Here is a 25,428-nt window from a genome sequence, read left to right as displayed (position 1 = left end):
TCAGAGCAGATTCCATGATTTGCACAATTGGCACATATTCAACTTATTTGAAAGTTTGTACAACAGACTTACCAGCCATCTGGTTTGCAGTGGCAAACATATCACAGATAGACAATATTATACACACACAAGTAACCTGCAAGCACAGAGCAGGCAACTGTTCTCTAATCCGTGTTGCATGTAATATCAGATATGCCCTATTGATTTTGCTGATTATGACCATTGCAATCCCCAAGCTATGCATCAACATATATTGCATGTCTAGATATGTCTGAGGGGTAATGCAATAAATTGCAGGCATCTGCACAACATGGAAATGCTCAGATACATGGAGCAATTGAAATCTTCATATATCTCTCCATACCATTTATAAGGAAACAGAAAATCAGGGTGGATAGTCAAGTGAGAGACAAGCAGCAGCAACAGCAGTATCACAGATAAACAGAGGTAGTAGGTACAATACATTTCTGACAGTGCCAATGAGAAGGTGTCTGGTTCATAACTATAGCTTGTACTACACACAACACATAATACAATGATGTATACATTACACACCCAGGCAACGCACAGCTGTCTATCAGCTGTCACACAGTCCATCAGATATTTCAATACCCACACAGGTTAGTGGATGGACAGGGTACAATCATAATCACTTGTACATTGGGAAAAATAGTGACAGATCAGTGCAACACTATGAGATGGAACATGGTCATAGGATGTGAACACAGTGAGCACATACTTTTAGAGGCTTTGGAAAGTCATGGATCACATCTTTCATTGGTGTAGCCAAACTGATACAAAATGACTATTGCTGGTTTCCACTGTATAAGTTTATGGTGTTGAGGACTGATGTGGTTAATGGCAGAGAAGGTATAAATGCCTCTACTATGATAGGTGTAGCATCTGTTAATCCTGATAAGTTCACAACCTCCACCCATGAATGTACTGCAGCCATGGGCAAAGCCTCATCTCATTTATATACTGTAGCCATGCTACACAAGGCTCTGAAATCTCACACTCCTCATGGAATACCCTTCCAGTGATTTCTAAGGTACATGGGTTTCCCTTACAGCCACAGTCCAATGGTACAGTGGCATGTAATTTTCATGGGTTCACAGTTACACATACAGCTCAACATCTGCTTCGCTGTTACTGTCATCTACTACAGGGATGCTTATTCTATCTGAGGTGTTTTCCAGAAAGAACACAATCCTTAATTCTGTGGATCTCCATTTCTACAGAATGTTTAATGAAATTCCTTCATTTAACAGTGGTACAGTGTTGTTCCACAAAATGATGTTGATATTACACATATAACACTAACAAAAGACCACTGGTATGACAGGTATGCTGGTATAACCAGTTAGCATTTTGTCAGTCTGTAGTCTGTAGCATAGCAAAGTGTGCTTCCAGTCATTGGTGTTAGCCATGCATGCCAATGTAACTGTGAAGCACAAGTCCAGTATAATGATGCACACAACTCGTGTACACCTGTAGTGCTACAGACATTTATTAGCACTGAGTGCAGCACTACTACAGTGTGTGACATATGATTCATAAATGTGCATCTGTGTAAACAGAGATACCATTTTGCTGGGTGAGCAGTCCGGAATGTGTAGCCATGGCTACTTCAAGCAGTGTGGAATGAAGGGCTCCAACATGCATGTTAGGGAAAGCAGGATACTCCTGTTTTCCAAAACAGGAACGTTAGGAAGCACCAGCTAAATAAGTAAGATGACCCATCTCAGTAAGTGGATTACTAGCATTAGCATGCTGTGATAGCACATGACTCCATTGGCATCTCTAATTCTTGTGAGCAATGCCACCACTGGCATAGCTACTTGAAGTGGCACAACTATGATCTGCTTCCCCATTAGGAGACGGAGGTTAAGGAGAAAGGTCCAGAAATACACTGTAACCAGTTTTTCACTAGTATTGTCTTATACCATCTTATCTGGTGCACTTACTTACTTACTTAGGAATACACACTTTGTTTTCCTGAGCAGAAGAAAGAATCGCAGTTAAATAGGGTTGTGTGATGCTGAAAGCTGAACTTCCTCTCTCAGCCATGAGATGTGTATGACTCTGTGCCAATCCACTATACGACTGTGACTGTGTTTTTAACATACATGGTAATCATTTTTTTCACATTGTGCTATCATTATGCAAGTCCACTTGTGGAAGAAGAGAAGGAAAGGCCACAGGTACCTCAGGCTGTGTCAGCCAATACCTCTGGTGGTGAGTCACAGCGACCACAAGGTCTAACTCTGTTTAATTAATTACAGCTGACTGCACCTCCAGGTGTTTCTGCAGTTACCTCCTACTCATGCCTGTAGGTAGCAAACATTGCTTGTTCATATTTGCAATAATAATTCCAAAAACATGCTGCATACAAGGTATCAATAGATTTCATCTTAATGCATACATGATGGCAAATCCAAGTGTATTTATATTTGACATCTCTCTAACACAGCTAAAGAGACATTGAATATTATTTGTATACTGTTTATTTGTATTATAATAATTTTCATATTTTTTTCTAAATATCTCAACATTCAGGTAACGCAGACAGAACTGCATAGCCTCATATGAATGCTCATAGCTGTATGAAGAAAATCCTGCTGGCAGTATGTGTCTTGCTTGAACGGTTAGTGATGTGTGATAAGCTGTTTATACATTGCTACAAAATTAATATTCACTGCCTTTATTTTGGCTTATAAAATCCAGTTTGAAAAATCAAACTGAATGAATGTCACTAACATAAAGATTAATTTATCCTGAATAGTTGTCCGTTTACAGTTTTCTAGCAGCACTTATGTTTCCAAAGATAGGAATATTTGAATGAACTGAAAGGTGATAACTTCATTTTTTAAAGGCTTAAGCCTCACCCACTGGGAGTTAAAAGTACACACTCAAATGAGATGTACTAAAGAGGAGGAGTTCAGGGAAATGAGGTGAGCTAGAGGAGGAAATGGTGCCCTCCACATTTGCTTTTAGGGAGGGGTACAGTCTTATTTTCTGGAAGTAAACTAAAGGGGTCACCTTGGGTTTTCCAGCATCAGTTATGGCAGTTGTTAGCCACCAAAGTTTGCCAGCAATTGCCCCCCTCTGTGATCTACAGCCATCCTTTACTACCTTCACTTCCTAACCTTCTTTTGAAAATCAAGAAAACAGTGCTCTTGACTGAAAAAATACCCTCCCCTCACATTTCATATCTTATGATGAATTATGAATTTCCCACTGCTCACTGTTCTTCCCTTTCCTATTTTTATATCAGTCCCATTCCCCCATATATAGCATGAACAGGGCTGTCTTGTTGCTGTGTCCACAAGCTGTGGTCTACCAGTCAGTATCTCTGCTGTGCTCTTGGGCCAAATGAGTGAGAAATGCAGTTATGTGGGTCTGCATTGTACATATAAGCATGCATTGAACCAACAAGTTAGCCTGCCTCCATTGTGACATCTGTTATATCTATCATGTACCCTACTGTAGCAGAGCTCTAGCTGCATATTGCTCACCCCATTATCATTGTGCCTTTCTTTAATTATGTAATCTTTTGCTTAGACTGGCAGTACTATGTAGTATAAAACAAATGTCTGAATAGTTTGGCTATCCTTCATTAAATGACCTCAAAATCTGCATGTGGTACTTGTCTATGACTCATGGCCAAGATATAAAATGAGTTGTTATGTTGTTAATTTCTAAAAGGTCAAAGCAAAATACATAAATAAATAAATAACTAACTAAATAAATAAATAAATAAATAATGATAATGCTATAATTTAACGTCGCTGCAAGTTGCCAGGACTGTGCTCTTCCAGAACTGAAAAAATATTTAATTGCATTTTGGCAACCAACGTGAAAGAAAATAAATTCAGTTGCCAAGGTTATTTTTGTAAACAAAAATGGTAATATAGTTGAGGGCATTAGTGGTTAAGTTGATATTATTAATGTATGTCTTTATTTTTCTCCCAGGTGGTGTAGCTTAAGCCTAATGGATAAGGCGTTGATTTTGTTGCTTCTACCTTTTTGTTTTCTGCCTCTTTCTAATGCTCTCCATCATCTTATACTTATTTCCCTTAAGCCACTTTCTTTTTCAGAGAATTATATTTATGTAGTTATTAAACAATATATGTGGCGTTAGTTTATTATCACTATTCACTCTTTATACATTTTAATTTAGTATTTGGCTGCTCAATATTTCTCACTTCAGAGATTCCTGCATAGGCTTAGCATATATTCAAAGCATGTTCTAAGGTGTTACAAATCTATCTTGCCTTTTTAATCTACTGGCATATATACTTTCAGGTTAGTACACTGTTAATAGTTTTCATACCAAACCTTAAATGAAGTAGACTCTGCTCTGTCTGACATCTGAGTAAACAAAGCACAAGCAATGAAGCAGTGAGATAAACAAATGCATGCATACATACATAAATACATACATACATACATACATACATGCATACATACATACATACATACATACATACATACGTGCATACATACATACATATGTGCATACATACGTACACACATGCATACATACAAATGTGGATACATACATACATACATACGTGCATACATACATACATACATACATACACACATACATACATATGTGCATACATACATACATACATACATACATACATACATATGTGCATACATACATACATACATACATGCATACATACATACATATGTGCATACATACACACATACATACATACATACATACATACATACATACGTGCATACATACATACATACATACGTGCATACATACATACATACATACATACATACATACGTGCATACATACATACATACATACATACATAGATACGTGCATACATACATACATACATACATACATACGTGCATACATACATAAATACATACATGCATACATACATGCATACATACATACATACGTGCATACATACATACATACATACATATGTGCATACATATGTACATACATGCATACATACATATGTGCATGCATACATACATACATACGTGCATACATACATACATACATACACACATACATACATACATACATACGTGCATACATACATACGTACATACATACATACATGCATACATACATACATACATACATACATACGTGCATACATACATACGTGCATACATACAAACATATACATACATGCATACATACATACATACATACATACATACATACATATGTGCATACATACATACATACATACATACATACATACATACGTGCATACATACATACATACATACATACATACATACATACATAAATAAACAATCACCAAAAGGAGCTTATTCATCTTTAAATTCTAATTATAAAAGTTGTAGAAGTTCTCCATAAAATAAGCAATGCACAGGAAAGGATAAGTAAGTAGCCTTAAGAAGGATGCTCAGGTGGTACAATTACTGATGATACACATCCAATCAATACTCAGGCATTTTTACTTAAAGTGGACAGAATGTTAAACTTCTGTTAGATAAATTATTTTATTTGTCTTAGAACATTTGAGACCCTCAGAAGTAAGAAGTTACTGGTAATCATTAGACAGAAGGTGATTTCAGATCTTACAGGCTTGGTTTGTTATTAAACTAATAAGGGTCTTAATGGCTTAATCAATGGTAAATGTTTCAAGAGTTTTTTTTTTAATATATACATTTGTTACCCTCTCAGCTCAGTGATTTTTTGGTAAATCAGTCAATCTCATTGTATATCTATTAATGAAGTGGATAGACAAGCTGCAGTAATTCACAAATATAAGCAGGCAATAATACGGCTCTCTGCAGATAAAAGAGCTGTGAAGTAAGCATTTTAAGAGAAACACAAGCAGATTTAAGGCAATAAAGAAGCAGAATTATCCTCTCAGGACATAATGTTGCAAAATGAAACGACCATGTTTAGCACAGAAATATGCAGCAGCTACACAAGTGAAGAAGCAGCTACACAAGTGAAGAATGTGAACATTTATTGTAACTTACACACAGTACATTTGAGACTGGCTGCTATAACGAAATGAGAAATGAAGTAAAGTATCTAAGGGCTTTGCATATTTTACTTCTTTTCTTCTTCCGTTTCAGCAGGCAGACTTGATTGTACTGTGATAGCACAGAGAGCTGGAATTCTGTCTGTAATCAGGGTGATCTGAACTTCGTTAGTGAGTCCAGTACCTGAGGATTTGGCTGCAAGAACAGGACATGTGTCAGTATGTTACTTTTTTTCATATCCCAAGGAAGGGCAATGATCTTAAGCATAGAGTGATAATTCCTTTAATGATACTAGAGGTATCCATCCTAAACTTACAAATACTGGGCCTTTCACCCAAAGATGCCCTTGACCTTAATTGTCTCATATCATTATATATTGGCCATGTGGGAGGGGAATGGTCAGGGTACAAACTGAATATGCCCTTACAGCCATGAGTATTATGTTGCACTTGGATTTCTCAGTCTCCTCTCATATAATGAGAAAATGTATTTGATTAGATCCAAGGGGTCCAGAGTGAGCATTCTGGCTTGAGGTGACATTTGCCCTGATTGTCATTGTTTGCAATTTTAAAGATCAAAATGTATTTGAGTGTAAGGTGATCAGAATTAGTGCACCTTGTAGAGGGAAAACAAAGCAGGTATTACATTGTCTGATGCAGCAATAAATCTTTTGTTTGAGTTACAATGATATCAGAGGTCCAGAGTAAGAATGATCAATGTTAGGGTTGTTGGGGGTTTACCACCACATGGGAGTACAGGAAGGCTTGCTCCATGAAGAAAATTGCTTTTTTGATTGTTACACTTGTTCAAAAATTGAACAGGTCAAGCTGTGATTGAGAAGTGTGATACAAGTTTTTTTGGCTTTGAGGATTTGTACTGTAAAATTCACTCACTCATCTTTCAACACCCCCTCCTTATCAAAATACATCTATGGTTATATACTAGATGGGCTCGATGTTACTTCCTGCAAAGTAACTGGACTACTTGTTTTTACTGGCTGTTTGTACCATCTCCTTTCCAAAATGCTCTTTCTTAATTCTAGGCATTAATCTATACAATCTTCTTTCACATAAACCTCTCTTACTGCTATTGTTTAATCAAACCTGACATTAATGGTTTTCATAAGCAGCCTCTGTTAGTTGGACTTTTTAAAATAATGTCAGTATGCAAAGAATTGCATCTTAACTCATTTGCTGACTAATGAGAAACATTTAGGCCAAATATTACCATATTCTACATGACCTACATATCCATTACTTCTTTTTCTTCATTTGTAGCGGCATTGTGACTACTGTTGGTTATTCTCTTTCATAACAAAAATATAGTTTCTACTTCAAACACTCACAGAGGAAAAAATGTGGACCACAAAAGTGCCTATAATATTACAAATAAACACATATCTCTTTGTTTGTTTCCTTATCTGTTTGTTTGTTTCTGTGTCTGCTACAGAGGAGAGGTGACATCAGACAATTTTCTATCACAGCTTAAGCCAAAGTAGCACCCATACCTCTCAACTGTCCCTGACTTGGCAGAATGCCCCAGATTTTGCCTCTTATCTCTATCCTGTCCATCATAAAAGTTTTGACTTTCTGGTAAATTACAAAGGAGTACAGTCAGCCAAAATTGACAGACAATGGAGTTTCAAGCTTTTTATTGTTCAGATAATGCATGCTAGTCCAAAACCTGATGTTGCATTAACTTTTTAAATGAATTTGAGCAATATTTAAATACATTTTCCATGCTTTTGGACATTTGTCACCATTATTTTTTCCTTTGTTCAGAATTCAGAAGCTAAGAAGTTGAGAATTATGGTGGCAATGCAAATACAAAACAAATGGCAATACGAACTGTGACTCTGAAGCATACATTGCAGTAATAAGAAATTGATAACTAAGCAGTAGCATGGATTATAAGTACATAAAATAAAGTAATGATAACATAAAAACAATAAATATGTTGGTACTACACTTAGATCAGTGACTAATATATGGAGGAGAAACTTGAGAACTATGTACCTGAAGTTCTTAGTATCTCAGTCTACTAGATGAAACATTGCAATACTCATCCATATGAGGTGATTGCTAACAGTCGGGTCAAAAAATGGTATAGGTGTTCTTTTTCTAATATTCTAATAACTGCATATCACTGTATCAGGAATACTGTGCATAACTAGGTGCTTATGATTACACATTTCTCCTCTACAGAGTATATACTCAGTAAAGTAGATCATAGTCAAGATGATTAAATTAAGAGGCATTAGACACTATATGCATTCAGCAAACTTTTTTCTGCATGTACTAATTATGAATTTGCATAGCATGCAGACCCAGTTACCTCTAACTCCCCTTTTTAAAGATACAGCTATGGTATCACCCCTTAACTTCAATATAAATATTGACTTAAGCATTCTCCGTCTCTCTCTATCTGTCTATGTGTATGTATATATATATATATATATATATATATATATATATATATATATATATATATATATATATATATATGTGTGTGTGTGTGTGTGTAAAATACATAGCTATAGTCACCTTACTTTAAAAGAAAGATGCAGTCTATACATACAATCTATAATTAAATATATCAGTTGGAAGTAACTGAGACTAAATCAGGTTTGCCATTAGATTTAAATAATACATTAACAATTCAAAATAAATATTTCAAAATTCATGTAGTTTATATATATACTATGTCTAGTAGTTAACATGTCATAATGGTTTCTTGTTCACTATAGGTCGATATTGGGCTTGTCCACTGTCTGAACCAACAGCTGGTTGTGGATTCACTTTAACAATAGGATCAATCTGATCAGTGCCCTTACTGTCTAGATCTTTTCAATGCACATATGAAGCAGTCTTGAAACACGTTCACACTGAAGATGCGGTAGTGCTTAAGCTCACTCAAAGCCTGGAGGTAACAGTGTGAATAATCACATTTATATACCAGACCAGTTAATGATACTGCGGTGGTGGTGCTGCGGTAGCGTTGTCGCCTCACAGTTAGACTTTGCCCATTCGATTCTCAGTTAGAACGTCTTCTGTGTGGCGACATGCGTGAACGGGCGTTCCTTCGTCGAAGGTTGTGCATTAGGCCCGGCAAGCCAGCACGTAAAACTCTACTGCCAATCATTAGCGGACCGGAGTTCCGCTGTGGCGACCCTAACCGGGAAAAGCCGAAAGAAACAAACAAACAATATACCAGACCAGTTAATGAAATACTTCATATTACTTTTGTATATCTACACATTTGAACCTTACATGGTATAGTCTTAGTAGTTTCAAAGGACAAATATCTGTTGCGTGTACATCACTTTTCTGCACATTGAAAAGCCCAAGTCATTCTCTTTCTTCCTGCTGTTTGCAGTTGTTAGCATGCTTTGCAGATCTATTGCAGTACATTTTCTGACTGTGATGCCTTCATTGCAGTATTTCTGTAAGATTTCATTAAATCTCAGAGACCAGCAAATAATGGTACACATATTGCTTAACTTTATGACTTACTCATCAAAAAATGCACTGGTGAAAATCACGTAGATTGCAAAGGCATACTTCTATACTCCAGAATTGAAAGATGTCAATCTGAGTTTTCAGAACTGTCACATTTGTTTTTTTATAAAAGTCATTAGAGTTCAAACTATTCAATCTATTTGCACCCCACTTTGTAGAAGTTTGGGACCACACAATTCACTTTAAAGCCACATTAAACACTTTTAAATTCATAGAAATCTGATGATGTCCAACCATGTAAAACTTTGCATTTGATAATGATCAGTCCTGTACAGTTTTCTGACCAATACACATCACAAAATGTCATTTTGTACTGTGCTTAATCCTGGATTATTGATTACTGTAATTGATAGCTTAGATGAGCAGAGTAAGATCAGTTAGAAGTCACAATGTTCAGTTCTTTTACACATAGCTCCACTTAAGATGTGCCTTTTCTCTTTAAGCTAGTGTATGTAGTCTTTAAACAGGCCACTTCCCAAACCAGTCTTGGATGCATACTCCAAAATATAACCAAGATGCAACCACAATACATTATTCCCCCATAGGAAAATGAAGACACGTTAATAATATAGCTTAACCCCTTGGGTCAATGGAACTTAACATTGTTATGAAGCTTGTATCTAAGCTTTGATCAGAGCATAAAAAAACATTTGGCATTTTAGAAAATCTCAGCTTGAAGAGCATATGCACATCAAGCAGACTATTTTACTAGTTTGCTCTTCATGAGGAGAATAAAGCTGACTAGGACCTGATGCCATCAAATCAGCAATCCCTGAAAACTTTGGTATTCAGCAAGTTAAATCTTCTTGCATGTTTTATCAGTCTCACCATCTTCTCGGCTTATTCCTTATAGCCTAATATTATTGTACCCCATTATGTATTTGCCATCATGAAAGAGCATTACTAATCCCTTCCTCTCGTGCCCCTCCATTAATACCTGTCTTAGAAATGTGTTTACTCATTTGAATAAATGATCTCAGATGTACAACAAAGATGTTCACTTTAGAGATCCTAATTACATGATGACTATAGTGCATTATGCCTCTGTTATGACACAGCAATAGTATGAGGATGACAGTATTTTTAGACATCCAATTTGTGCCATTTTTTAAGATGCGTTTCTCTCTTGCATCATCGTGGCAGCCATCCCCAGTGCACCTTGCTAATGCTACATTTACCAGCCACTCTACTCCCTCACCTGGACTATGACTGACATTATAGCCAGGGTTTACATGGAACTTAAAGGAGTCCTTAGGGTACAATTGCCATCTGCTTTTGGCTGTTTTGTTTTCCCTTTTGGCCTGTGCTGGTTCCTCCTTCTCCCATGGACTGTGTGATTTCACCTGAGGTGTAAGCATGCGATGGAGATGTGCAGTATCTTGTCCTACCTCTACAGTAGCTAATATCCCCACCCAAATCCTTTGCATGGACCATGCTCTCCTAAGGACAATGGCAGACTCCAGCAGGGAACATAATAGGGAATGTTGACACAAATGCTGCCCATACCATATCCCTTACATCCTGTATTATCAGAGAAGTGCCTGAAACACTAATTATACTTGAGCTACTTGGGACAAAGCAAGGGCTTTATCTTACTACACCACAACACTCAGGGATTTATCTCAGTACACCACAGAACTCAGGGCTTTATCTCACTAACCATAACACTCAGGGTTTTATCTCACCAAAACACAACACCCTAGGCTTTATCTCACTACATGGTAGCACTCAATGCTTTATCTCTCTACACCACAACATTCAGGGCTTTATCTCACTACATGATACCACTCAGGGCTTTATCTCAATACAACATAACACTCAGGGCTTGCATCACTGCACCACAACACTCAGAGCTTCATCTCACTAAACAACAGCACTAAAGGCTTTAACTCCCAACACCACAACACTAAGAGCATTATCTGACTTCACTGCAACACGCAGGGCCTTATCTCTCAATGCCACAAAATTCAGAGCTTTATCTCTCCACAATCCAATACTCGGGGCTTTGTCTCACTAGACTGCAACACTCAGTGCTTTATCTCTCTACACCACAACACTCAGTAGTTTATCTCACTTCATCACAACACTCAGGGCTTTATTTCTGTACACCACAACTCTCAGGGTTTTATCACTTGACACAACAACACTCAGGCCTTTAATTCACTACAGATAAACACACCAGGCTTTATCTCTCAATACCACAGCACTCAGGGCTTTATCTCACTACACCAGAATGCTCAGGGCTTTATCTCCCTACACCACAAGATTCAGGGCTTTATCTCTATACACCATAACACTCAGGGTTTTATCTCTTGACACCACAACGCTCAGGGCTTTATATCAATACAACACAACACAACACTCAAGGCTTTATCTCACTATACCAGACACCCACTGCTTTATCTCTCTACACCACAACATTCAGGGCTTTACATCACTACAGCAGAACTCTCTGGGCTTTATCTCTCTGCACGACAACACTCAGGGTTTTATCTCTCTATACCAAAAACACTAAGGGCTTTATCTCACTACACCACAACATTCAGAGCTTTATCTCAGTACAACACAGCACTCACAGCTTTTCCTCTCTACACCACAACATTCACGGCTTTATCTTTTGACACCACAACAGTCAGGGCTTTATTTCTTCACAGCACAACACTCGGGGCTTTATCTTTCTACATCACAATACTTGGGGCTTTATCTCAATAGAAAACAACACTATGGGCTTTATCTCACACCAGTATGATACTCAGACTTTATCTCACTACACCACAACACTGAGGACTTCATCTCACTACACCACAACAATCAGGGCTTTATCTCACTAAATCACAACAGTCAGGGCTTTATCTCTCTACACCACAATACTCAGGGCTTTATCTCACCACAACACAACACCCTGGGCTTTATCTTACTACACAGCAACACTCAGGGCTTTATAGGTTCATAGGTTCATAGGTTGGAACTAGGCTGTCGGCCCTAGGGCCTATACAAGCCTAGCCATAACAATTCCCTGGATATTTCTTCCCACAATATTTACTTCTCTGTACCCCTGTCTAGCAAGATGACTGACATGATCCCTGGGGTGAATTTCCTATCTCCTATCCAATCATCAAGGTTCCTTTTAAAGAGGGCCAAGGAGGCACCCTGCTTGACATGTATGGGCAGTCTATTCCAGAGTATGGGGAGTCTCTGGGTCAGGAACCTATCCCTCTAGCATGTATGTTCATTGTGATGACAAGGTTTAGATCCCTGAAGCGTGTGGGTCTGAGAGATTAGGATTTATTTAAGTGGAGCATGTCCAACAGCTCAGGGTTTGCATGGCCTTGTATGTTAAGCAGAGATCGCCTCTGAGTAGATGATATGCCACAAAGTATTGCTGGAGGTTTTTTAGATGGTCAGCATATGGCATCTGCTTTAGGCCTGTGATTCATTTAGTGAGGTATTTCTGTGGCCGTGCCAGCTGTTGCAGATGTCGTTTGTGAGGTACATACCAAACGGGGCATTATACTCTATAATGGGTTTAGTGAGGGATGAGTACAGTGGGACAATGACCTCCTTTTTTCTGGATGAAAATCCTTTAGTGATGAGGTGTGCCACATAGAAGGATTTCCTGACTGTTGTGGCGATGTGGTTATCGATAGTGAGACCACTGTCCATCTATGTCCCTAAGTCTCTCATCACAATTTCGATATTTAGTGTACTGCCACCTATGTGGTAATTCATGGGTACCTGTTTTTTTTCCAAAGAGGATAACTATACATTTCTTGGCATTAAGCTTGAGCCCATGGCTCTGACACCAGGCATCTGTTTCTGTAAAGCCCTTTAGTAGAATATCCACATCATTTGGTGATTCAATAATGGCTCCCAGTTTGCAGTCATCTGCGAAGTTTGTTAGCCAGAGTCCTTTAGTGTTGGCCTGTACTTCAGAGAAGTATATGCCAAACAAGAGTGGTCCCAGGACTGAACCCTGAGGTACTCCACCTGTCACTTGTCTGGAGCTGGATTTGGAGCCGGCTACTTTTACAGTCGGGGTTCTGTCAGTAAGCCAGTTGGCAACTCATGGAGTGACGTAGGGATTTATGCCCAGCTTAGTAAGTTTATCTATGATTTCAGAGTGGGGGATAGTGTTGAAGGCCTTGGTGAGGACCAGATAGGCTGTGTGGACCGCCTTACCCTCATCCACAGCTCTGGAGACTGATTCGAAGAAGTCAATCAGATTCAGGTACAAGATAGTCCCTTCACAAACCCAAACTGGGTGGGGTCCAGTGTTTGAAGGTTGCCAATGTCTTTGTTTATAAGTTCCATGATAGTGCGTTCCATGCCCCTGCAGATCAGGCTTGTCAGACTGATGGGACAGTAGTTCCCAGGATCCAAGGCAGATCCCTCCTTGTGGAGTGGGATAAATGTAGCTGTGCGCTACTCAGCGGGCATGAAGTCTGAGGTGACGCTATGATTAAACATGACACTTAGGTGAGGTGCCAGTTCATTTTGTAGTTCATGTAGTACACAGTCTGGGAAGTCATCTGGTCCCATGAATGCTGTATACTTTGCTTTGGAGAGTGCGGTTTCTACCTGTGTGGCCGTGATTACAGGAATTTGGCAATCTTTTGGTATTGAGATGGGCCCTTTATGGGGTGAGAGGGGGGTGAAGTTGGCACTAAATCGATCTGCCAGGATATTAGCAATATCCTTGGGATCAGTATATTTAATGCCATTCTGTTGTAGCTCAGAGCAGATCTGAGCATTGCCATTTAGATTCTTGACATAACTAGAATGCCTTGTGGTTGTCTTTAGAATCTTTGGCAATTTTATTTTTGTAACTAGCTTTTGAGGATTTTATGAGGGATCTCAGCTTCTTACTGAGGCTGGTGAGGGAGTTTTTGCTTCTTGGGATTTTCCTCTTTTCTGCAACAGTTTCTTCCTTCTGTTGTATTGTTTGTTTATAGCAGGAGACCACCAGATTGGCTTCCTATTTTTGGAGAAGAGCATCTTTCTTCTATTTGGGATGGCACGATCCATGCACGAGTGGATGTGCTTGTACAGTGCCTTAGTGTAGGATTCTGCAGTCGAACTTTCAGATCCCATCTGCATGGGTGTCATGAAGTTTGTCACTTCTGACTTCAGTAGCATGAAGCTGGCTTTGGAGTAGTTTTTTAAGGAGGTTTCCTTACTGGGGGGTGGGGGTGGGATGTGGATGTCAAGGGTGATTTGCTTATGGTCAGACCTGACCAATGAGGGGGTGACCACTGGTGTGAAGCATCCATCTCCCATGTTGGTAATGACCAGGTCTAGAATATTGAAGCTCCTGGTGGGGCAATGGATTAGTTGATCCAGGGCGTTGGAATTTATGAATTCCAAGAACCGTTGGGGAAGAGGATTTGTTACCCAAGTAGTCTTTCTACACCACAACATTCAGTGCATTATCTCACTACACAGAAACACTCAGGGCTTTATCTCAGTACAACACAACACTCAGAGCTTTGCATCACTATACCACAACACTTAGAGCTTTATCATATGGGTGCTCCGGTTTCCTCCCACATCCCAAAGACATGCTGTAGGTGGATTGGACACTCTAAATTGGCCCTAGGTGTGAGTGTGTGCATGTGTGTGCCTTCTGTGGAAGGTTGGGCGCCAGGCTGGCAACTCAACACTGTAAAACTCCACTGCCAATCATGAGCAGACAGGTGATCTGCTGTGGCGACCCCTAACTGGGAAAAGCCAAAAGAAGAAGAAGAAGAAGAACTAAAGGCTTTATCTCACAATACCACAGCACTCAGAGCTTTATCTCTCAACATTACAAAACCCAGGGCTTTATCTCTCCACAACGCAACACAAAGTAGTTTATCTCACTTCACGACAACACTTAGGGCTTTATCTCTGTATACCACAACTCTCAGGGCTTTATCTCTTGACTCAACAAGCAGGCCTTTAATTCACTACAGATAAACACACCAGGCTTTATCTCTGAACACCACAACACTCAGGACTTTATCTCATTACACCATGACGGTCAGGGCTTTATCTCCCTACACCACAAGATTCAGGGCTTTATCTCTGTACACCATACACTCAGGGTTTTATATCTTAACACCACAACACTCAGGGCTTTATATCAATACAACACAACACTCAGGGCTTTATCTCACTATACCACAACACCCACTGCTTTATCTCTACACCACAGCACTCAGGTCTTTATCTTTTAACACCACAACACTCAGGGCTTTACATCACTGCAGCAGAACTCTCAGGGCTACCATGACACTCAGGGCCTAATCTCTCTGCATGATAACATTCAGGGTTTTATGTCTCTATACCAAAAACACTCAGGGATTTATCTCACTACACTGCAACAGTCAGGGCTTTAACTCACTTCAACACAACATGCAGCTTTTTCTCTCTAGACCACAACATTCAGGGCTTTATATTTTGACACCACAACACTGAGGACTTTATCTCTTCACAACGCAACACTCTGGGATTTATCTCTCTACATCACAACACTCAGTGCATTATCTCACTACACAGCAACACTCAGTGCTTTATCTCAACACAACACAACACTCAAGGCTTTGCATCACTACACTGCAACACTTAGAGCTTTATCTCACTAAACAACAACATTAAAGGCTTTATCTCACAAAACCACAGCACTCAGGGCTGTATCTCTCGACAACACAAAATACAGGGCTTTATCTCTCCACAACGCAACACTCAAGGCTTTGTCTTACTACACCTCAACACTCAGGGCTTTATCTCTGGACACCACAACTCTCAGGGCTTTATCACTTGGCACAACAACACCCTGGCCTTTAATTCACTACACAAACACACTGGACATTATCTCTCAACACCACAACACTCAGGGCTTTATATCTCTACAGTGTGCCACTCAGGGCTTTATCTCACTACAACACAACACTAACAGCTTTATCTCTCTACACCACAACACTCAGAGCTTTATATCACTACAACACAACACCTATTGCTTTATCTCTTTAAACCACAACACTCAGGGCTTTATTTCTTAACACTACAAGACTGGGGACTTTATCTCAAAACACCACAGCACTCAGGGCTTTATCACACTATGCAGCAACATTCTGGCATTTATCGCTCTACAACACAACATGTAAAGCTTTATCTCTCAACAGCGCAGACCTCAAGGCTTTATCTCATGACACCATGACATCCAGGAGTTTATCTCACTGCATCACAACACTCAGGGCTTTATCTATCTACACCACAACACTCAGGGCTTTATTTCTCTATACAACACTCAGGGCTTTATTTCCATGAACACAACACTCTAGTCTTTATCTCTTGACACCACAACACTCACAGCGTTATCTCACCATACCACAACACTCAGGGTGTATCCCTCTTCACCACAACACTTAGGGCTTAATTTCACTACACCTCATCACTTAGGGCTTTATCTCTCAACACTGCATCACTTAGTGCTTTATCTCTTGACACCACAACACTCACAGGTTTATCTTGCAATACCGCAACACTCAGGGCTTCATCTCTATACACTGCAACATTCTGGGCTTTATCTCATTACAACATCACATTCAGGGCTTTATATCTATACAGTGCAACACTCTGGGCTTTATCTCTTGACAACACAACACTCAAGGCTTTATCTCACTACAGCAAAAAACTCAAGCCTGTATCTCTTGACAATACAGCACTCAGTGTTTTATCTCTCTATACCACAACATTCAGGGTTTTATCACACTACAGCAAAACACTCAGGGCTTACCTCATTATACCACAACGTTCATGGCTTTATCTCACTACACAGACACACTCTGGGCTTTATCTGTCTACATCACAACACTCTGGGCTTTAAATTTTAACAATACACCAGTTTGGGTTAATCTCTTGAGAGCGCAATACTCAGGGCTTAATCTCACTAAAAGACAACACTTGGGGCTTTATCTCTCTATACTACAACACACAGGGCTTTATCTCACTACACCAAAACACTCAGGGATTTATCTCACCACACCACAACACTCAGGGCTTTGGATCACTACACCACAACACTAAAGGCTTTATCACACAATATGACACCACTAAAGGATTTATCCCTCAATGCCACAACTCTCATGGCTTTAACTCAACATAACACAACCCTCAGGGCTTTATGAAACAACACCACAACACACAGAGCTTTATCTCACTGCACTGCAAGAGTCAGAGCTTTATCTCCCAACACCACTACACTCAGGGTTTAATCGTTCCCCACCATACGAATCAGGGCTTTATCTCTCTACACCACAACACTCAGGTGTTTACTCTTGATAACACAACAGTCAGGGTTTTATTTCACTACAACAAAACACTCAGGATTTTATCTTTCTACACCACAACACTAAGAGCTTCATCTCTCTGCAACACAACACTCACAGCTTTATCTCTCCACACCACATCACCTATGGTTTTATGTCACTACACCACAACATGACAACATTCCCACAACACCCTGTGCTTTATCCCTCTTCACCACAACACTTAAGGTTTAATCTCACTATGACGGAACATTCTGGGCTTTATCTCCCAGCACTTCAACATTCAGGGTTTTATCTCTGAACACTGAAGGACTCTGGGCTATATCTCGTAACACCACAAAACTCAGGGCTTTATTTCTCCATACCACAACACTCAGGGCTTTATCTCTCCATACCACAACAATCAGGCTTTTATCTCATTACACAAAAACCCTCAGGGCTTTATCTCACTAGACGGTGACACTCAGGGCTTTGTATCACTACACAACAACACTCAGTGCTTTATCTCACTAAACAACACCACTAAATGCTGTAGCTCTCAACACCACAACACTCATGACTTTATCTCATTACACCATGAAAGTCAATGCTTTATCTCACCATAACACAACACTCAGTGCTTTATATCACTACACTGCAGCACTCAGGTCTTTATCTCTTCATAATACAACAGTCAGGGCTTTATCTCACTACAACAAAACACTCAGGGCTTTATTTCCCGACACCACAACACTAAGGGCCAGGAGCAGCCTTAGATCAATTGGTGCCCTTGGTAGAAGGGCTCCATGGTGCCCCCCACCACACCACTCAGTGCCCCCATCTTGGTCTACCTATACCAAATAAATACTATAAATGTGCCCCTGCTAGAGTGGCACCCTAGGTGGCCGCCTAACTGGCTTATGCTTAAGGCCGGCTATGCTAAGGGCTTTATCTCTTTGCACCACAACACTCAGATCTTCATCTCTCTACAACACATCACATATGGTTTTATCTCACTACACCACAACAGTCCCAAAACACTCTGGGCTTTATCCCTCTTTGCCACAATACTTATTGCTTAATCCCTCTATGCCACAGCATTCTGGACTTTACCTCTCTCCAACACAACTCTCAGGACTTTATATGTCTTTTGGAAAGAATGTCGTCCCCACAAATTATCACATGATAATAAGGTCCTAAGCATGCAATCAGTCGTGAGGGACTTTGGCACTCAGGTTGATAGCAAACTGACTTTTGACCACCATATTGCCTCCACTGAATGTAAAGCTTTCTATACTGCCCAACTCATTAGTAAGGGTATTTCATGCAGGGATGAGGTGGTCATAACATTCCTGTATTCTTCCCTTATAAGACCCATTGTTGAGTACAATACCCTTTTCGGGATGCACTTCACAAAGCACATGCAGCAGCCGGAGAGTCCACAGAGGTCCCTCACCAGGAGAATCCAGGGCCTCAAAAATCTACCCTACACAGATAGGCTAAAGGCCCCAACCCTCTACTCAGTCTCCTACAGACTCCTCAGAGGTGACCTCTGTCTGACATACAAAGCAATCTCAGACCCTGCCCTGATGGGACTGCTGCATATCAGCAAGTCAAGCTCCAATCAAGTAACCCGCATGTGTGACCGCAACCTGGTCTGTGACATCAATAAGACTTGTTGGTGGGACAGATTTGTGTCCCAGAGACTACCCCCTTTTGTAGAATACAATTCCCTCTTCACATCAAGCAGAGTACCTCATTAACCCATTTTAAGAGCAACCTGGATAACTGGATGGGGAACAGAAAAAACACCCCTGGGATTCTGCCAGTGTCCCTGCCAGAAAGTAGCATAGGGTGCTGACTTGTTAGAACATGGGCTAAATTCTTGGCTTGGCTTCTAAGGCCTCAGGGCCAATTGCTTAGTAACTTCCTATAATCCTATGATCCTATGCACGACAACACTCCAGATTTTATCTCTAAGCACTGCAGCATTCTGGGCTTTATCTCATTACGTCACAACACTCAGGGCTTTATCTGTCACAAACACAACACTTAGGGCCTTTGGCAATATGATTGTCAAAGGAGAGATTACTATCTACCTGGGTCCCCAGATCTCTTATTACCTCTTCCGTATTAAGGGGGCTGCCACCTATGTGGTAATTTGTGGGTGTTTTGTTTTTCTCAAATGGGATGACTATGCATTTTTTGGCATTTAGCATGAGGCCATGACTTTGATACCAGGTGTCTGTCTCAGTAAGGCCCTTTTGGAGGATGTCCGTGTCAGCCAGAGAGTCATTTATGGCTCCCAGTTTGCAGTCATCGATGAACTTGGTTAGCCATAGTCCTCCTGTGTTTGCCTGTACTTCTGAGAAGTATATGCCGAGCAGTAGGGGACCCAGGACCAAGCCTTGTGGGACACCACTTGTGACTGGTTTAGAGTCGGACCTGGAGCCTGCTATTCTTACCGTGTGAGTTCTGTCTGTAAGCCAGTTGGTAACCCATCTCGTGACGTAGGGGTTTATGTTCAGGCTGGTGAGTGTTTCTATAATACCTGAGTGGGGAATGGTGTCAAAAGCCTTGGTGAGGTCAAAGTAGGCTGTGTGAACAACCTTTCCCTCATCAATGGCCTTGGTGACTGTCTCGAAGAAGTCAACCAAGTTTAGTTGGCATGATCTGCCCTTAACAAAGCCGAACTGGGTCGGGTCAAGTGTTTGGAGGTTCCCAATGTCTTTGTTAATGAGATCCATGATGATGCACTACATAGCCTTGCAGACCAGGCTAGTCAGGCTTATGGGGTGATAGTTACCAGGGTTAGTTGTGGCCTCTCCTTTGTGGAGTAGAATAACCATTGCTGTATGCCTTTCTATGGGCACATAGCCTGTGGAGAGGCTGAGGCTGAACAGCGTGTTTAAGTGGAGGGTTAGTTCATTCTGTAGTTCATACAAGATGCAGCCTGGGACACATCTGACCCCATTGATGCTGTGTTCTTTGGCTTTTGAAAGGGCTATTTTCACCTGTGAGTCTGTGATTTACGGGACACTATACTTTTCTGGTATTGTTGTGTGCTGTTTTGTGGGTGAGAGGGGTGTGAAGTTTGCACTGAATCTATCTGCCAGGATGTTGGCACTATCAGTAGGTTCAGTATATTTTGTGCTATTTTGCACTAGTTCAGTGCATATCTGTGAGTTGCCACTTAGATTTTTAACATAAGGAAGGCTTTGTGGTTATCTTTTGAATCCATGGCTACTTTTCTTTCGAAGTTAGCCTTGGATGATTTTATGAGGGACCTTAATTTGTTACTGATACTGATCAGGGATGTCTTTCCTTATTGGGATTTGCTTTTTTTCTGTACTAGTTTCCTCCTTCTATTGTATAGCCTGTTTATGGCAGGGGTCCACCAGACTAGTTTCCTTCTTTTAGAGGAGTGAGTCTTGGTTTTTCTAGGGCTGGCATGATCCATGCATCCTTGTAAGTGCTCATAGAGTGTATTTGTAAAGGTTTCTGCATCTTGGGCAGCGTTACCCTTTAACATGGGGGCTGTAAAACTTACCGCCTCTGTCTTAATTAAGGTGAAGTTTGCTTTAAAAAAGTTTTTTTACTATGGTTTCCTTAGCTGGGGGTGATGGTGGGGTGAGGATATCCAGAGTGATTAGTTTAGGATCTGATCTAACCAGTGACGGGTTGACCTCCGGTGTGGAACACCTGTCACCCATGTTTGTGATGACCATGGCCAATATGTTTTCACCTCTGGTAGGGGAGTTTACCAGCTGATCCAGGGCATTTGAGTTGATGAATTCCAGGAAGCGCTGGGCCTGGGAGTTTGTACTCAAGTAGTTTTCCCAGTTAAAGGTAGGGTAATTGAAATTGCCCAATATCAGGGTGTTCAGTAGGACCTTCATGTTTTCCAGTGTCTCCAGAAAGGTGGAGTGCTGGTCCAGGGTCATGGATGGTGATCTGTAGCAGGCCACAATTTGCATTGCAGATTTGCCCGATGTTAGTTGCACATGGATGATCTCAGAGGTAACATGCTGCACCACTAACCTGGAGGTGTAGGTATCCTTGATGAATATGGATACACCCCCTCCTTTTATGTTTCAGTGCATGTTCTCTGGCCAAAACATGTGGTACGAGCTGTAGCCCGATAGTGCTGGGGTGCTCTCTGGAGCCTTGAACCAGGCTTCAATTACTGCACAGATGTCGATGTTCTCCATACTGAGGAGTTCTTCGAGTGCGTGAATTTTGAGATTTAAACTCCTGGCATTGAGTAGCATAACCCTCAGTTTTTTGTTAACTGTGCTGTTTACGGAGGTAGGTTTGACTTTTGAGCATTGCCTAAAATAGGCACTAAGGGGGCAGGAAGAGTCTTGGCCAGTATTCGAAAGCCTAGGGGTGACAGGTGCAAGCTGTCTCTTGCGAAGCAACGTGGCTTGTCAGGCATGTCATCCCAGGCTGACAGACACTGGATCCCCTTTGAGTGAGACCAGAAGCTTAGCCAGTTGTTGAAATTGATAACTTTTTTTTTTATACTGAGGTATCATTCTTGGTGAGGGCAGGATGCTACTCAGGGTCAGGGTCATTCCAGCCTGGGCTACATGATCAGAGAGCTCTTCCATGTCTCTTTTCATGTAGTCCAGGGAGGTACGTCTCAGGTCATTCACACCAACATGAACAATGACGGAGTCATATTTGTACTTGTTCTGGAGTGACCTGAGTGCTTGTGTTATGTGGCAGATTCTGGCTCCCGACAGGCAGCTAACAGTTACCTTCTGCTTGTCCAGCCTAGTGAGTGGGACATCAGTGTGCCTGACTATAGAGTCACCTATTACTAGTGTGTTAGATATGTTATTTTGCCTTAAGGGCTGTGATTGTGTGGCACACTGATTTTGTGTTTTATGTGTTGTCTGGTTTGTGATGGGAGGTGCTGGTTGTTTGGGTGTCTGCTTTGGAGGTCTCTGATGCTTTTGCATGTTTTTTATTAGAGCCTCTAAGTATGATTTTCTGTACTTATGTGTATTTGTTGCCAGTGCTGGTTTAGTAGGTCTATGTGTGGCTGGAGGTGTGGTACAAGTGTTAACATTCTCCTCTTGATTGTCTGTTCCAGTCTTGGGTGGAGACAGCTTAGCCTCCAGTTTGGCTGTATAATTGCATCTCTCACATATGTTAGTGTTTTGTGGTAGGAGGAGAGGGTTGTCTGTGTACATGAGGCAGTTGTAACATTGCCTCAGGATACCCAGATTCACCAGTTGGACTGGAGAGTGCACCTGAAATTGCCCTTTGGTCATGTCTGAATAGTAGGGTGAGCTGCTTAGTCGCTTGGTTGGTGAGGGGTGAATAAAGAGCCTTGCTCTGCTGGGCAATCAAGTGTCAGGGTATATTAGTGCTTGCTATTAGGTCTGAGCAAGTGCTGAGCTGTAGGATGCTTTTTGAGTGCTTAGGTTGAGAGTTAGACTAGTTTCAAGGGAAAAACTGAAGAGGAGACTTAGTAGAATCGGGAATAATTTAACCATAGCTAACTGGCACTGCCCGGCGCACAAAACCCTGCAAATGCGATTTTTATAGCAGGGAAATGAAAGAGATAGAAATTAGCCCAAAATGGCCAATAAACTACTAACTTCTGGGCTGTAACCACTCCTCCAGGGACAGATAGGCTGCTCAAAGCTCCCTTCTCTCACAGGTGAACAGAAGAACTTCCTTCTATCCCAGTAAGGTATGGGCAACTCAGAAACTTGTAACACAGCCCTGATTTCAGCACTAACCTGAAAACTGGGCTGTACTAGCTTAGAACGGCAGGAAACAAGGAATTTTTTTTGTTTGTTTGTTTGAAAAGATAAGGCAAAAACAGTAAAAAAATACACTTAAAACAGCTTTAAACTACTACAAATGATCAGAAAAGGCTATTGCACTTTAGTGTGTAGCCTACAACAGTTAATGTATTTAAACAAAAAATGACTTTTTAAAAGTGCAGGCAGTCAAATAAGTACAATACGTGAAAAAAAAAACAAGCTTTTGAATCACAATAAACCCTGGAAAATCGGCATTTAGGCGGAAAACAGTTAAGTACAGCAAGAAAGTACAGAAAACTGATACTTAATCACTCCAAAATCTCTCTTCTAAGCTAGAAGGCTTGTGATAGAAAGACTACTCCACCTGTCCATAAAAGAATGGCATACTCAGTCTGCAGCATAATTCATAAGCCCTGATACCTAAGCTACTGCTCCATATTTGCCTGTACTGCAGAGTTTAACCGGACTTCCATATATCTGATATCATACCTGCATTTCTTTCAAAATAAATATTTCCATTAATGAAATTTTCATGTGACATATTGGATTTTCTTTCTTTAGTTCTCAACTTAAGAACTTGGTCCTTCATCAGATTTGCTTCCCTTATTAACTCTAATCTTATCATTAAATGATATTTCTAGTGTCCCTAATGAAATGCAACAATTGATTACAATATGAATGGAGCAACAATGAAAATGTATAGTTAACTTTCTGTTACATACTACTGTTTGTATATAGTATATTTAGTTTTATTTGACTTGTACTCTTGTATCTACAAATTATTTTGAGGATATGGTTAAAGATAAACAACCAGGACATCACTGCTTTCCCAGACATATATATGTGCATGTGCACACATGCACACATGCACATGCACACACACACACACACACACACACACACACACACACACACACACACACACACACACACGCACATGCATCCACACATGCGCACATGCACACGCACACATACACGCACACGCAAACGGGCACATGCAGATGCACACACACACACACACACACACACACACACACACACACACACATACACACACGCGCACGCAAACAATAAAACACACACACACACACACACACACACACACACACACACACACACACACACACACACACCTATGCAGTGTATATGTATGCATAAGCATGTAGTCATGCAGAGATATGCATGCTGTTGTTGGAGGTGATGCACTATCTCCACAAGTACTACTGCATGCGAAAGGTCAAGATCAGTGTTTAGCATCAGGAAACCAAGAAATCTGCTTTACTGTAGCTGTGTCCAAATTTCTCGAGCGTCTGCAATGAGCAGACAAAAGTAAAAAAATAAATTACTGGTGTCTGTTTGGGCTACCACTTGGGCTTGTAACTGGAGGAGCTTTAAACAGCTGATGGTGTATCTACAAGGGCATACGACCATATAATATCTGGTATTATACAATTCATCCCCTAAAACGTGCACGCTGATTGGCCAGCCCAACCAGCATGCCCGTTGTAAATCCCTCAATATACTAACGGAAAAAGGTCCGGTCGCCCGGACTTTTTCTGTTAGTATAAAACACTGTCTCGCTATGTTAAAAGAGTTTAACATTGCGACACAGGTTTAAAAAAAGCAACGGAGATATCCTTTGCTTTTTTTAAAGCTGTCTCACTATGTTAAACTCCTTTAACATAGCGACACTGTGTAAAAAGCAACGGAGATCTTGCGATCTCCGTTGCTTTTTTTTTTAAAGCTGTCTCGCTATATTAAATGGGTTTAACATAGCGAGACAGCTTTAAAATAAGCAACGGAGATATCCATTGCTTATTTTAA

Source organism: Protopterus annectens, chromosome 2.part0 (assembly GCF_019279795.1).
Source record: "Protopterus annectens isolate FY-2018-M chromosome 2.part0, PAN1.0, whole genome shotgun sequence".
Classification (NCBI taxonomy): domain Eukaryota; kingdom Metazoa; phylum Chordata; order Ceratodontiformes; family Protopteridae; genus Protopterus; species Protopterus annectens.
The sequence above is the reverse complement of the archived record's forward strand: the minus strand, read 5'-3'. Positions refer to the sequence as shown.